Raw genomic sequence first — 13,648 nt, 5'->3', positions numbered from 1 at the left:
TTAATGTAATAACCCCTTTCCTGATGATAGAGTAAGGCATTCTCAGTGCTAAAATCTGGAAAATACAAAAAGAACACAGAAACATAAAATCACCAATCAACCCACCAGACTCAGAGGTTATGTGTCTGCTGGCCCTGCAGACAGCAAGAAACAGTCCTGCCCTCTTACCCTCCCAGGAAGGTGGGCTGAGGGGTATCTGTGGGGAGGGAGGGCTGCAGCTCCGCAGAGCCCCCCAGAGCTGTGACAACAGAGCCCTCAAAGGAGGGCGGGCTGACTGGTGCTGCCCCCGGGACCCCGCCACACTCCAGGGCTTCTCCTTCGAGGCTACTCCACACACCGGCAGACGCTCACTCTACAGGACTACTCAGCACATTCCAGGCACAATTTCCCTTCAGAGAATCACACCTAGGACCCTTTTCATCATTTAGTAGTCTTCAAGATGCAAATTCTAGAGGTTCAATCAAGTTTCCCGGGCCTGATGCATCCTGTTATTTTAAAGTCCCCCTCTAGCTTTTTACTTTGTTTAACTGCAATATAGTTAATTCAGTGTTGTGTTCCTTTCTGCTGCACAGAATCACTTTGCTACAGCAAAATGAATCGGCAGGGTCAACCAGTGGATATGCACATATACACATATCCACATTTTTCTAGATTCTTTTCCCAGGAAGGTCAGGCTTCCCTGGTGGCTCAGTGGTGAAGAATCCGCCTGACAAAGTAGGAGACTCCGGTTTGATCCCTGGGTCGGGAAGGTTCCCTGGAGAAGGGAAAGGCTACCCACTCCAGGATTTTGGCCTGGAGAATTCCATGGACTGTATAGTCCATGAGGTCGCAAAGAGTCAGACACGACTGAGCAACTTTCACTTAAACTTTACTAGGCTCTCCTGATTTCAAGGATAAATCTTGAAAAGGTACAGGAATATTTTGGGGGATGCTTTAAACATGCTTTACTTTACTTTTTAATATTTTGGCCACAACAAATGGCATGGCGTGTGGGATCTTAGTTCTCTGACCAGGAATCGAACCCGTGCCCGCTCCTTCTGGCAGTATGGAGTCTTAACCACTAGACCACCAGGGAAGTCCCAGTACAGGAATATTTTTAATTTTCCTGATTTTTTTTAAAAAAAGGTCTTCCTGTGAAAGGTGGGGGTATATCTTCCTGGATAACAGATCAAAAGACCATACTTCTTCACTCCAGTTTCACAACTAAGTAACGGGAACAAAGAGGATGAGAAATCTCGGCAGAGCCAAATACCTCCCCCTGCCTGTGAACACACCCAACCAAATGAGCAAACACTCCTCCATTCTGCCTGCATCCCTGGTCTCCTCCAGAGCTCCAGGAGCCTTTGAGATGAGCTTCAAATACACTCAACAGGAGTGTCAGAGAACATGCTCACAATCCCTTCCCCACACATCCCAAACCCAATGTGCTCAAGGAAAAATCAAACTTTATTTTTTTTTTAAATCAAACTTCAAAAAAACAGAAGACAAATTCGAGACCAATTCATTTGGAAGCAAAATCTGAGATGATTCAAAAAGACCTGTACTCAGAAAACTCTAAGACACTAATGAAAGAAACTGAGGGACTTTCCTGGTAGTCCAGGGATTAAGAATCCGCCTGCCAGTGCACAGGACGCAGGTTCAATCCCTGCTCCAGAAAGATTTCACATGCCACCGTGAGCCCATGCGTCACAACTACTGAAGCCCATGCATCCTAGAACCTGCCTGTGCTCTGAAATGAGAAGGCCGCAATGAGAAGCTGCAATGAGGAGCCCGCATACTGCAACTAGAGAACAGCCTTTGCTTGCGCAACTAGAGAAAGCCCGTGCAGCAATGAAGACCCAGCACAGCCAAAATAAATAAACAGAAATCTCATACACACACATACAAAAGAATGAATGAAACCGAAGATGACACAAATAGAAAGATACACTGTGTTCGTGGACTGAAAGAATTAATATTGTTAAAATGACCAAACCTCTCAAGGCAATCTACAGATTCAATGCAATCGCTATCACATGGCATTTTTTTTACAGAACTAGAACAAATAATTCTAAAATTTGTATGGAAATACCAAAGACCCCGAATTACCAAAGCAATCCTGAAAGAAGAATGGGGCTAGAGGTATCATGCTCCCTGACTTCAGACTGTTCTACAAAGCCAGAGTAATCAAGAGTATGGCACCAGCACAGAAACAGACAGAGATCAACAGAACGGAATAGACAGCTCAGAAACAAACCATGCAACGATGGTCAGTTAATCTACAACAAAGCAGGCAAGAATACATGCAGAAAAAAAAATACGCACCCAAATGCTCACAGCAGTATTGTTTACGGTAAGCCCAGACTTGGGAGCAACATAAGTGTCCACCAACAGATGAACGGAGTTATAGTCTAGACAAGGGAATATTACTCCACCATAAAAAAAAAATGAAACTTTGCCATCTGCAACATGGATGGACCTGGCAGGTATTCTGCTTAGTCAATTAGGAGAAAGACAAATACTCTATGTTATCACTTACATATGGAACCTAAAAATAAACCAAATGAATATAACAAAACAGAAGCAGACTCACAAATACAGAGAACAAACTGGTGGTTACCAGTGGGAAGAGATGAAGGAGGAGGGGCAAGAGGCAGGCAGAGGATGAGGAGGTACAAAACAGTACGTATAAAATGAACTACAAGGATATATTGTACAGCACAGGGAATAATAGCCAGTATTTTATGATAACTTTAAGTGGAGTACAATGTAGAAAAACGTTTGAATCACAATGTTGTATATCTGAAACTAATGGAATATTGTAAATCAATTATATCTCGGACTTCCCTGGTGGCACCGACAGTAAAGAATCCACCTGCAGTGAAAGAGACCTGAGTTTGATCCCTGGGTTGGGAAGATCCCCTGGAGAAGGGACTGGCTACCCACTCCAGTTTTCTTGCCTAGAGAATCTCATGGATAGAGGAGCCTGTACAGTACATGGGGTCACAAAGAGTTGTACATGACTGAGCAACTAAGCATGCACACACACACACACACACACACACACCTATCAGTTCAGTTCAGCCGCTCAGTCGTGTCCGGCTCTTTGCGACCCCATGAATCGCAGCATGCCAGGCCTCCCTGTCCATCACCAGCTCCCGGAGTTTACTCAAACTCATGCCCATCGAGTCGGTGATGCCATCCAGCCATCTCATCCTCTGTCGTCCCCTTCTCCTCCTGCCCCCAACCCCTCCCAGCATCAGGGTCTTTTCCAATGAGTCAACTCTTCGCATGAGGTGGCCAAAGTACTGGAGTTTCAGCTTCAGCATCAGTCCTTCCAATGAACACCCAGGACTGATCTCCTTGCAGTCCAAGGGACTCTCAAGAGTCTTCTCCAACACCACAGTTCAAAAACATCAATTTTTCAGTGCTCAGCTTTCTTCACAGTCCAACTCTCACATCCATACATGACCGCTGGAAAAACCATAGCCTTGACTAGACGGACCTTTGTTGGCAAAGTAATGTCTCTGCTTTTTAATATGCTATCTAGGTTGGTCATAACTTTCCTTCCAAGGAGTAAGCGTCTTTTAATTTCATGGCTGCAGTCACCATCCACAGTGATTTTGGAGCCCAAAAAAATGAAGTCTGACACTGTTTCCACTGTCTCCCCATCTATTTCCCATGAGGTGATGGGACCAGATGCCATGATCTTAGTTTTCTGAATGTTAAGCTTTAAGCCAACTTTTTCACTCTCGTCTTTCACTTTCATCTTTTTAGTTCCTCTTCACTCTCTGCCATAAGGGTGGTGTCATCTGCATATCTGAGGTCATTAATATTTCTCCCGGCAATCTTGATTCCAGCTTGTGCTTCTTACAGCCCAGCGTTTCTCATGATGTACTCTGCATATAAGTTAAATAAGCAGGGCCTTGACGTACTCCTTTTCCTATTTGGAACCAGTCTGTTGTTCCATGTCCAGTTCTAACTGTTGCTTCCTGACCTGCATACAGGTTTCTCAAGAGGCAGGTCAGGTGGTCTGGTATTCCCATCTCTTTCAGAATTTTCCACAGTTTATTGTGATCCACACAGTCGAAGGCTTTCGCATAGTCAATAAAGCAGAAATAGATGTTTTTCTGGAACTCTCTTGCTTTTTCAATGACCCAGCGGATATTGACAATTTGATCTCTGGTTCCCTGGCCTTTTTTAAAACCAGCTATACCTCAATTAAAAAAAAAAAAAATCTGGGACTTCCCTGGTGGCCTAGTGGTTAAGAATCCGCCTTGCAATGCACAGGACGCCAAGTTCGAGCCCTGGTTGGGGAACAAAGATTCCACACGCCAAGGAGCAACCAAGCTTGCACACCGCAACTGCTGAGCCTGCGTGACACAACTAGTGAGTTTGTGCACCTCGACAAAAGATCCCACATACTGCAGCACAGATCACGCATGCTGTAACCAAGACCCAAGATAAACACTAAGGAAACAACGCAACCCATTGGGCACTGGTGCTCGTACCACCCTCGGACACAGGAGGGCAGACCTACAGCATCGCATGGGTGTGGAGTACAGGAAAAGGGAAGCAGGGAGCAGCCTTCCAGCCCTCGATGTGGCCTCTCGGGTCGTGGCATACTTGAAGGGTCCAGATCCTAGGTGTACAGCTGCAAGAGTCTTAGATCAGATACAGCACCTCCACAGCACTTGGTTCCAGCCGTGACCACCACCCTCCCAGCAGAATCCCTGTTCTGATTCTCTCACTGTAGGTTAGTTTCACCTGCTACTGAACTCTGTCTGAAAGGAAGGTCATACAGTTTACTTCTGCACAACGTCAGGTCTGGGAGTAGCATCCATGCTGTAGGGACAGCCATCAATTCTCCTATTCCCAGACCCTGTGCTCCCAGATTTTGGCTAGTACATGTAAAGCTGATGTGAACAATGTCTGTAGGTGGATGGAGGCGCACATTTTCCTTGTGCACGTGTCCAGGAGGGGAACTGCTTGTGGTAAGGGAGGCGTAATAATGTTAGCTTGACAGATATGGCCAGTTTTCCAAATTAGCAAAATAATCGCATACACTGCCCTCCCTGCAGCAGCAGAGTAAGCATTCCAGTTCCTCTAATTCAACATTTGGTGCTGTCGGTCTTTTTAACTTGTAACCGTTCTGGTGAGTGTATAATTGTATCTCATTATGGTTTTAATTTGCATTTCCCTTGTGACTAATGGTGTCACACCTTTTCATAGGCTCACTGGCCACCAAAAGATCCACTTTTATACAGGCTCTAAGTTTTCACGAACATTTTATTGGGGATAAGTGATTACAATTAATGTCTCTCAGTGATGAAGACAAGTTCTTAATTTTAATGATGTTCAATATATCAAGTGAAAGTCACTCAGTCATGTCTGATTCTTTGAGACCCCATGGACTACACAGTCCATGGAATTCTCCAGGCCAGAATACTGGAGTGGGTAGCCTTTCCCTTCTCCAGTTCTTCCCAACCCTGGGATCGAACATAGGTCTCCCGCATTACAGGTGGTTCCTTTACCAGCTGAGCCACCAGGGAAGCCCAAGCCGGAATCAAGACTGCTGGGAGAAATATCAATAACCTCAGATATGCAGATGACGCCACCCTTATGGCAGAAAGCGAAGAACTAAAGAGCCTCTTGATAAAAGTGAAAGAGGAGAGTGAAAAAGTTGGCTTAAAACTCAACATTCAATGAAGATCATGGCATTCAGTTCCATCACTTTATGGCAAATAGGTGGAGAAACAATGGAAATGGTGACAGACTTTATTTTCTCAGGCTCCAAAATCACTGCAGATGGTGACTGCAGCCATGAAACTAAAAAGACACTTGCTCCTTGGAAGAAAGGATATGACAAACCTAGACAGCATATTAAAAAGCAGAGACATTACTTTGCTGACAAACATCCATCTAGTCAAAGCTACGGTTTTTCCAGTAGTCATGTACGGATGTGAGAGTTGGACTATAAAGAAAGCTGCGTGCTGAAGAAATTGATGCTTTTGTACTGTGGTGTTGGAGAAGACTCTTGAGAGTCCCTTGGACTGCTAGGAGACCAAACCAGTCAATTCTGAAGGAAATCAGTCCCAAATATTCACTGGAAAAACTGATGCTAAAGCTAAAACTCCAACACTTTGGCCACCTGATGCGAAGAACTGACTCACTGGAAAAGACCCTGATGCTGGGAAAGACTGAAGGCGGGAGAAGGGGACAACAGAGGATGAGATGGTTGGATGGCATCACCAACTCAATGGATATGAATTTGAGCAAGCTCCAGGAGTTAAGTGATGGACAGGGAAGCTTGGCATGCTACAGTCCATGGGGTCACAAAGAGTCGGACATCTGAGCGACTGAACTGAACTGAATATATCAAGTCTGTTCTTTTACAATTAATGGTTCTGGGGTTCTGTTTAAGAAATCTTTGTCTATCTGTGACAATGAGAAATAATGTATTTGTGGTCTCTACCTTTAGTTCTTGACAGAGTTCCTAAAACCCATGCAATTTCCTAAGTGATAAGGGTGATAAGAGCATCTTACACAGAGCTCCAAAATCCCTTAGAATTCCCTCAGAGACAGGACAGTCTTTGGTTCTAATGAGGCTACTCCAGGTGGGCTCCTGAATGACTTTAGGATGGAAGCTGGTCAGAAGGAAGATGTTAATAGTTTAGAAACTTCAGCTACATCCTCCAAGGAGGGGAGAGAAGCTGAAGACTGAGTTTATAGATCATGGTTATGTGACGAAGCACCAAAAACCCTAAACTACGGGGTTCACAGAACTTCAGGGCTGGTGAACACATTCATGTGCTAAGAGGGTGGTGCATCCCAACTGCATAGGGACAGACACTTCTGCACTCAGGACTTTTCTGGACCTCACTTTACATATCTCTTCTGCTGGCTGTTCATCTGTAGCCTTTATAAACTGGTAAAAATAAGTAAGATTCCCTGGAGAAGGAAATGGCAACCCACTGCACTATTCTTGCCTAGGAAATCCTGTGGACAGAGGAGCCTGAGGGCTACAGTCCATAGGATCACAAAGAATCGGACACTACTTAGCAATTAGACAACAGCAGCAGCAGCAGCAGCAAATTACCAAACTGGACAAAGGCATCATGGGAATCCCTGTTTGTAACCAAGCTGGACAGGAGTGTGGATAACCTGGAAACCCACTCACTACTTGCCACTGGCATCTGAAGGGGCATCAGTCTCGTGGGACTGAACCCCTAACCCGTGAGGTTTCCACTAACTCGTGGTTAGTGTCAGAATTCAAATGAAGTGCAGGACACCCGAATGGTGTCCACACAAACCTGGAGAACTATTTGGTGTGGGGGAAAAAAACATGTTTGGTGTCAAAAGTACTGTGAAGAGAGAAAGCAGGTTTTCCTTAACTGCTTCAAGGTCATGGAGATATAGAAAGAAAGGAATATTTCAAAATTCAGGGGGATTATGTTTTGCTTCTGTGTAACTATTACTAGTCACTAGTGACTATTATCGGAGAAGGCAATGGCACCCCACTCCAGTACTCTTGCCTAGCAAATCCCATGGACGGAGGAGCCTGTGGGCTGCAGTCCATGGGGTTGCTAAGAGTCAGACACGACTGAGCGACTGCACTTTCACTTTTTAGTTTCATGCATTGGAGAAGGAAATGGCAACCACTCCGGTGTTCTTGCCTGGAGAATCCCAGGGACGGGGGAGCCTGGTGGGCTGCTGTCTACGGTGTCGCACAGAGTCGGACACGACTGAAGGGACTTAGCAGCAGCAGCAGTGACTATTACTGAGGACACATCAGCCGCAAAGAAATCACGGAGAGGCTCCTTCCCTTGGCTGACTGTAGAACTTCTCTGGAGGTCCACCTGCCTGCCAATGCGAGGCAATGGGTTCAATCCCTGGTCAGGGAACTAAGACCCCACCTGCTTGGACTGTTAAGCCCAAGCGCTGCAACCACTGAAGCCCATGTGCCTAGAGCCTGTGTTTCGCAACAAGAGAAACCACTGCAGTGGGAAGCCTGTGCACTGCAACTAGAAAATAGCTTCTGCTTGCAACTGGAGAAAGGGTGTGCGAGGTAATCAAAACCCAGCAAATCAAACCAGGCAATCAAAACCGAAATACATAAATAAATGAATAAGTTTAAAAAAAAAAAAAAAAAGAATGAGGTAGCACTGTACATACGTATACGGAGATGGTCCAAAATGAAGCGGGGGAAGAAGGTACCGTCAAAGTTAGGGGTGTAGGCCTGAGCACCGTTTTGCTAAGAATAACAATTTCCTCATGTTAATCCAAGCATAGAAGTTAGCCCCAAGAAAACATGCACCAAACTGCCAGTGGCTCTCTATGGAGGCGTGTGATGGGGAACTTAACACGTTCCACATCACAGACTTCTGGAGTACTTTCTTTGTGTGTGTTTGTTTTAACCATCTATTACTTCTGTAAACAGGATTTAAATACACATACACTTTTTAAGGAGGGGAAAAAAAAAGCCTAGGTCAGACAAAATACGTGGGAAGTCAACACCCAGAAAAGATGCCCAGGAAGTGTCTCTGGGGAAATAAACAAGGACGATGAAAGCATTTGGAAACTGTGTTATTTTCCATCTACTTTCAACTTCACCAAAATCGCTGTGCTGATGTTCAGATGTGGAACCAGACTGCTTCAGTATCAGAGATCTCATTTCTTCTTTCGTACCAGCCTTAGTGCTTCTCTTCTAAGGACCATGGTTTCTCTTAAAAGGATCATGGTGGCTGACCACTACAGCAGGACAGGCTGCTAAGGCGTGATAGGGACCCTCTGAAATCTGTTTACTGAGATGATCAGTTAAGGTTTTTTTTTCCCATTTTGCAGGATAGCTGCTATTTGTTTCTGGGGCATGGAGAAATTTGAAGACACATTTCAGCAGCAGCTCCATGGCAGTCAAGTCATGACTCGGAGCTGAGAGAGAGTTCAAAGCGGCTTGGCTGGGTGGCTTCAGCAAATCCAGCCTCATTCGTAACATTTAAACTACAAAATGAGACTTCCCCTAGACTCCACAACTAATAAAACCCTCCACACTTGACCTGAGGCTGTGGGGTGCAGCAGTCCTCAAACCAGCAAGGACATGGGTCAGGGCACCTGTGGTTTCAGGGACCCCACGGAAATAGCACATTCCTGAGCCCAGAAGCTGGCTATTCTGTGGCAAACACTATCCTTGCAACATAATTAAGTAGCAAAACCTTGCCCTGCATTTAAAAGAGAATACATTTCAGAAACTAAAAAATCATGTCCTGATGATGATAAATTACAATGCCTTCTCAGGTCTACCTAAGAGGCAGACATGCCAAATTGTTACCCAGTATTATTTTTAGCACTGGGAATTATACATCATTTGATTCACTGGAATTCTCCCCCTCCCACTCCACCCTTAAGTATTTCATTCATTTGAAAACCACTGAAGAGCACCTCCCCACTTATAACATGGCAGGAGACACGAAGGCAACCAGGCCCTCAGGGAGTTCAAGCTCTAACCTGGCAGGGAGATAAAACGGTCTACCTTCCAGAACACAAACACTGCCTATCTACAACTCTTTACTATGACCCAGAATCCATGTGCCCTGGAGGAGGAAATGGCAACCCACTCCAGTGTTCTAGCCTGGAAAATTCCATGGACAGAGGATCCTGGCGGGTTACAGTCCATGGGGTTGCAAAGTTAAACATGACTTAGCACAGCAGACTCCAGGTGACCCCAACATAAATAAGCATCAAGTAACCATAACAAGCTTTACAGCTCTGTCCTGACCCTTGTTCAGTCGCTCAGTCGTCTCCAACTCTTTTCGACCCCATGGACTATAGCACACGAGGCTTCCTCGTCCTTCATTATCTCCCGGAGTTTGCTCAGACTCACATCCACTGAGTTGATGACGCCACCCAACCATCATCCTCTGTCGCCCTCTTCTCCTGCCCTCAATCGTTCCCAGCATCAGGGTCTTTTCCAATGAGTCAGCTCTTTGCATCAGGTGGCCAAAGTACTGGAGCTTCAGCTTCAGTCCTGACCCTGCTCCACCTCTGAAACCTGGGTAGACTCTCCTCCTCACCTCTGTTAATGCTGACCGAGCCCCACTGGATGAACAGCAGGACCACCACTGAGTCTGCTGTGAGGCCTGCTCTGTACTCAACACTGAGCATTACCTGTGACTCCTGGAGATGGCTGAAGAGAAATTCCCCTACAAGAGGGACGCACAAAATCCAAGTGTGGCACCTCCAACCGCCACTTGGGGCAGTGTTGTGACAGGCCACCTCCAAACACCTGGGGAGAACAAACTCACCCTGAACTGGGTTCCAGGGACTGTGCATGCAGCAGAGAACAAAGTCTCTGCCTGGTGGGACTGACGACTGAGTGACACAAATAAACAGGACACAACGTTGCTAGTGGGTGGAAGCGCTGTGCATCATCAAGTAGGATTAACAGTCAGGCTGATGGGAGGCGCGCTTCCAATCACGGTGGCCAGGACAGTCTCAGTGATGGGGACACATCTGAGCAGAAAATCTGGAGTGCAATGGGAGCAGGTGGCTGTGGGCAGGCACAGGACCAGCAGCTACAAAGGCCCTGGGGTGGGACCCTGAAGGAGAAGAGCAGGTGAGAAGGGGGAGGCCACAGACGAGATCAGAGATGGGTGAAGGGCACAGATCACAGGCCTCGAGGGCAGGGGTGAGGAAGCAGAAGTCCACCCAAGGTGCAATGGGAAACCACTGGTATATTCCAGGTAAGGCAGTGACATGGTCTGATGATGGTTTTAGATTCTTCTGAACCGGCAGATGGAATGGATGTGAGAGTGAGAGAATAAGAGGAGACAGGGATGACCAAAGTGACCAGGAGGGCCTCAGCTAGCACATGCCATGCCATGCCATTTGAAATATAAGGGGCTTTCCTGGTGGCACAAGAGTCCACCTGCCAATACAGGAGACGTGGGTTCCATCCCTGGTCCAGGAAGACCCCACATGCCACAGAGCAACTAACCCTGTGCAACACAATTACTGAGCCAGTGCGCTAGAGCCCAGGAGCTGCAACTACTGCGCCAACGTGCCGCAACTACTTAAGCCCACACACCTAAAGCCTGTGCTACGCAACAAGGGGAGCCACGGCAATGAGAAGTCCGTGCGCCGAAACTAAAGAGTCGCCCCTGCTTACTGCAACTGGAAAACTAAGACTGAGAAGCAATGAAGACTCAGCACAGCCATAAATAAATAAAAAGAATTATCAAACAAAAGAAATACAAAAAGTGTCCCTTCCCTGGGGGCAACCAGCACTGGAACACCGATGCTGGCTGAAGAACAGAAGACACAGGAGGAGGAGCGTCCAGCGGAGCACCAAGTGCAGCAGAGAGAGCACACCAGAGGTGAGGGCCTCCAGGGGCTATTCTGAGGCGGCGCCAGGAGTCCAGGCTGCGGTCCCATGTGTGCTCGGAGTGCATCAGGGCCAGAAGCGGCTCCCAGGGTGCACGGAGGAGCCCCCTGCGCATCAGTGTAGCCATGGGCACAAGAGACATCCTCCCTCCCACTATACTGAGGCTTTTGGGGCAAACCCTGCCCCCTTCCGTCTCTCACAGTACCAGGTGAGGCAGCAACTGCCACACGGCCACCTGCTTCCTGAACCAGCGGGGCATGACTTGCCAGTGAAAGGAGAACTTACACCACCCCAGGGAGCCACGTTAAAGCCCATCCTCTTTTTTTTTTAAATTGCAGTCTAGTTGATTTACCATGTGTTAGCTTCAGGTGTACAACACAGTGATATTTGTACATAACCCTTTTCAGATTCTTTTCCCCTATGGGCTATGCCAAAATACTGAGTATAATCCCCCGGGCTCTATAGCAGGTCCTCAATGGGAAAGACCTTCCTCTTTGTCACACTCCAGGAGCTGGTAGACTTCACAGTGAGCAAAACTCAGACTGCTCCCGGTTACAAGTGTCCACACACAAAAATGAATACACGACCCTTAGGCAAAGTAACAGAGCCCCAAAACCAAGCTCTGGAAACCAGTCTTGGCTTCCAGGAAGGCGCCAGGGCAGCAAAGTCCATTCCCTGAGGGGAACTGGAGGGAATTGGCTACAACCCTTCCCCTCCCTCTGCTGTGGGAAACGGAATCCCCCAAGAAACCCAGCTACGCCTTGAGGCAGCTCCAGGCCCCTTTCCGCTCAGGAAGATGAGCAGAGGCCTACTTTCTCATGCCCATCAAATCCATATCCTGAAAAATTTCCCGGAGATGGGGGTTCGATCCCTGGGTCGGAAAGATCCCCTGGAGTAGGAAATGGCAACCTACTCCAGTATTCTTGCCTGGGAAATTCCATGGACAGAGGCACCTGGCGGGCTCCAGTCCATGGGGTCACAAAGAGTTGGACACGACTGACGACTAAGCACACAAGAGCAAACAGGAAGATATCACTGATCACACCGATGAGCTTCCTGCTTCTTAGGGATGACACCTGGAAGACAAGAGCTCACATGACCTCAACTCAGTTCTCATAGATTCACCCTCAGACCCCTCCCCTCACCAATATTCCCGTGCTGTTACTTCCCTTTTAGAGTAGGTTTTGTGCATTCTTTTTATTTTTTTTAAAAAAACCTTTGATTCTCCAGCGTTCCAATCAAGTTACGAGGAGACATGTGAAACGGACAACATTTTATGTTTTTCAAAATCCAAGCCACCTAACACACTTCCCTCTTTCCAATGCCGTATGGTGAAACTGCAAAGCACAGCATTTTAAAATTATTAAATACGAGATGGAGGCACCCATTCCTTTTCTACCACTTTGAAAACATATGAAACTACTGCAATGGGGCAAAACTCTATTCTGTATCTTAACCCGCTAGGATGTTGTTGGGATCCTAATAAATAAATAACAACAGCGACAAACTGTTTACTCTTGTGTGTCAGGCGCTTTCCTAAGCACTTAACATTGGTCATCCACCATTTTGCTATTGTTTAGTCCTTGCAACAATCGTACACGTTGGGTACTATTACTGGACCAGCCCTTTTTGCTGGTCCATCTCCATAAGGAGATGGATATGAATGAATGAGGACAGGGTCCTTGCCTGCGTGTTCTTGGCTGAACCCCCAGCCCCCAGCAGCACCAGATTAATAGCAGGTGCATGCCTGTTCCCTATACGAACAAGGAATGCGTGGGTGGGCCACTTCCTGCACAACTCCAGGGGGCGCCATGGACATTGTGCTCTGTCTGGGGTCAATCTGAATGCCCCCTGAGCCACGGCAGCCCTGATGACCCAGGCCAAAATCAACCATCATTCCTGAGGACTTACCCCATTTCTTGGAGGCAACAAGAGGGAAACTAGCCAACCCAGGAGTCAGACTTGGATGTTCAACCCCAGAGGCCCTGGTGAAATATGCCTGGACCTCAGTTTCTTCACTGGCAGAAAGTTCTCATGGGATATTCACCCAACACACTGAGTCCCCCCCCCCCCCCCCACATCTGATAAACAGTGAGGACCGGAAGCTGGTCTACGGTTACCTCCCAACGTTTTGAGGGCCCACAAGAGAAGCAAAGGCATATAAATAAATTATGTGTTTTAAAAAACTAAATATGTGTTTATGTTGGCATGCTTTTCACTGACAGAAAGTCTGGAGACCACTGCACTGCCCTGCACCAAAGCTGCAGGTGGGGTGATGAGGTCACCCCA

The 13,648-nt window shown here is 47.0% G+C and overlaps 1 protein-coding gene across 2 annotated transcripts in view; it reads right to left on the bottom strand.

Annotated features, from left to right (window-relative positions):
- Positions 1–13,648, bottom strand: part of SMARCA4 (SWI/SNF related, matrix associated, actin dependent regulator of chromatin, subfamily a, member 4) — a 91,115-nt gene that overhangs the window by 74,910 nt on the left and 2,557 nt on the right. The gene's annotated exons all lie outside the window — the stretch shown is intronic.

This window comes from Dama dama, chromosome 9 (assembly GCF_033118175.1).
Source record: "Dama dama isolate Ldn47 chromosome 9, ASM3311817v1, whole genome shotgun sequence".
NCBI classification, from domain to species: domain Eukaryota; kingdom Metazoa; phylum Chordata; class Mammalia; order Artiodactyla; family Cervidae; genus Dama; species Dama dama.
This window is presented reverse-complemented; position numbering and strand designations above follow the sequence as displayed.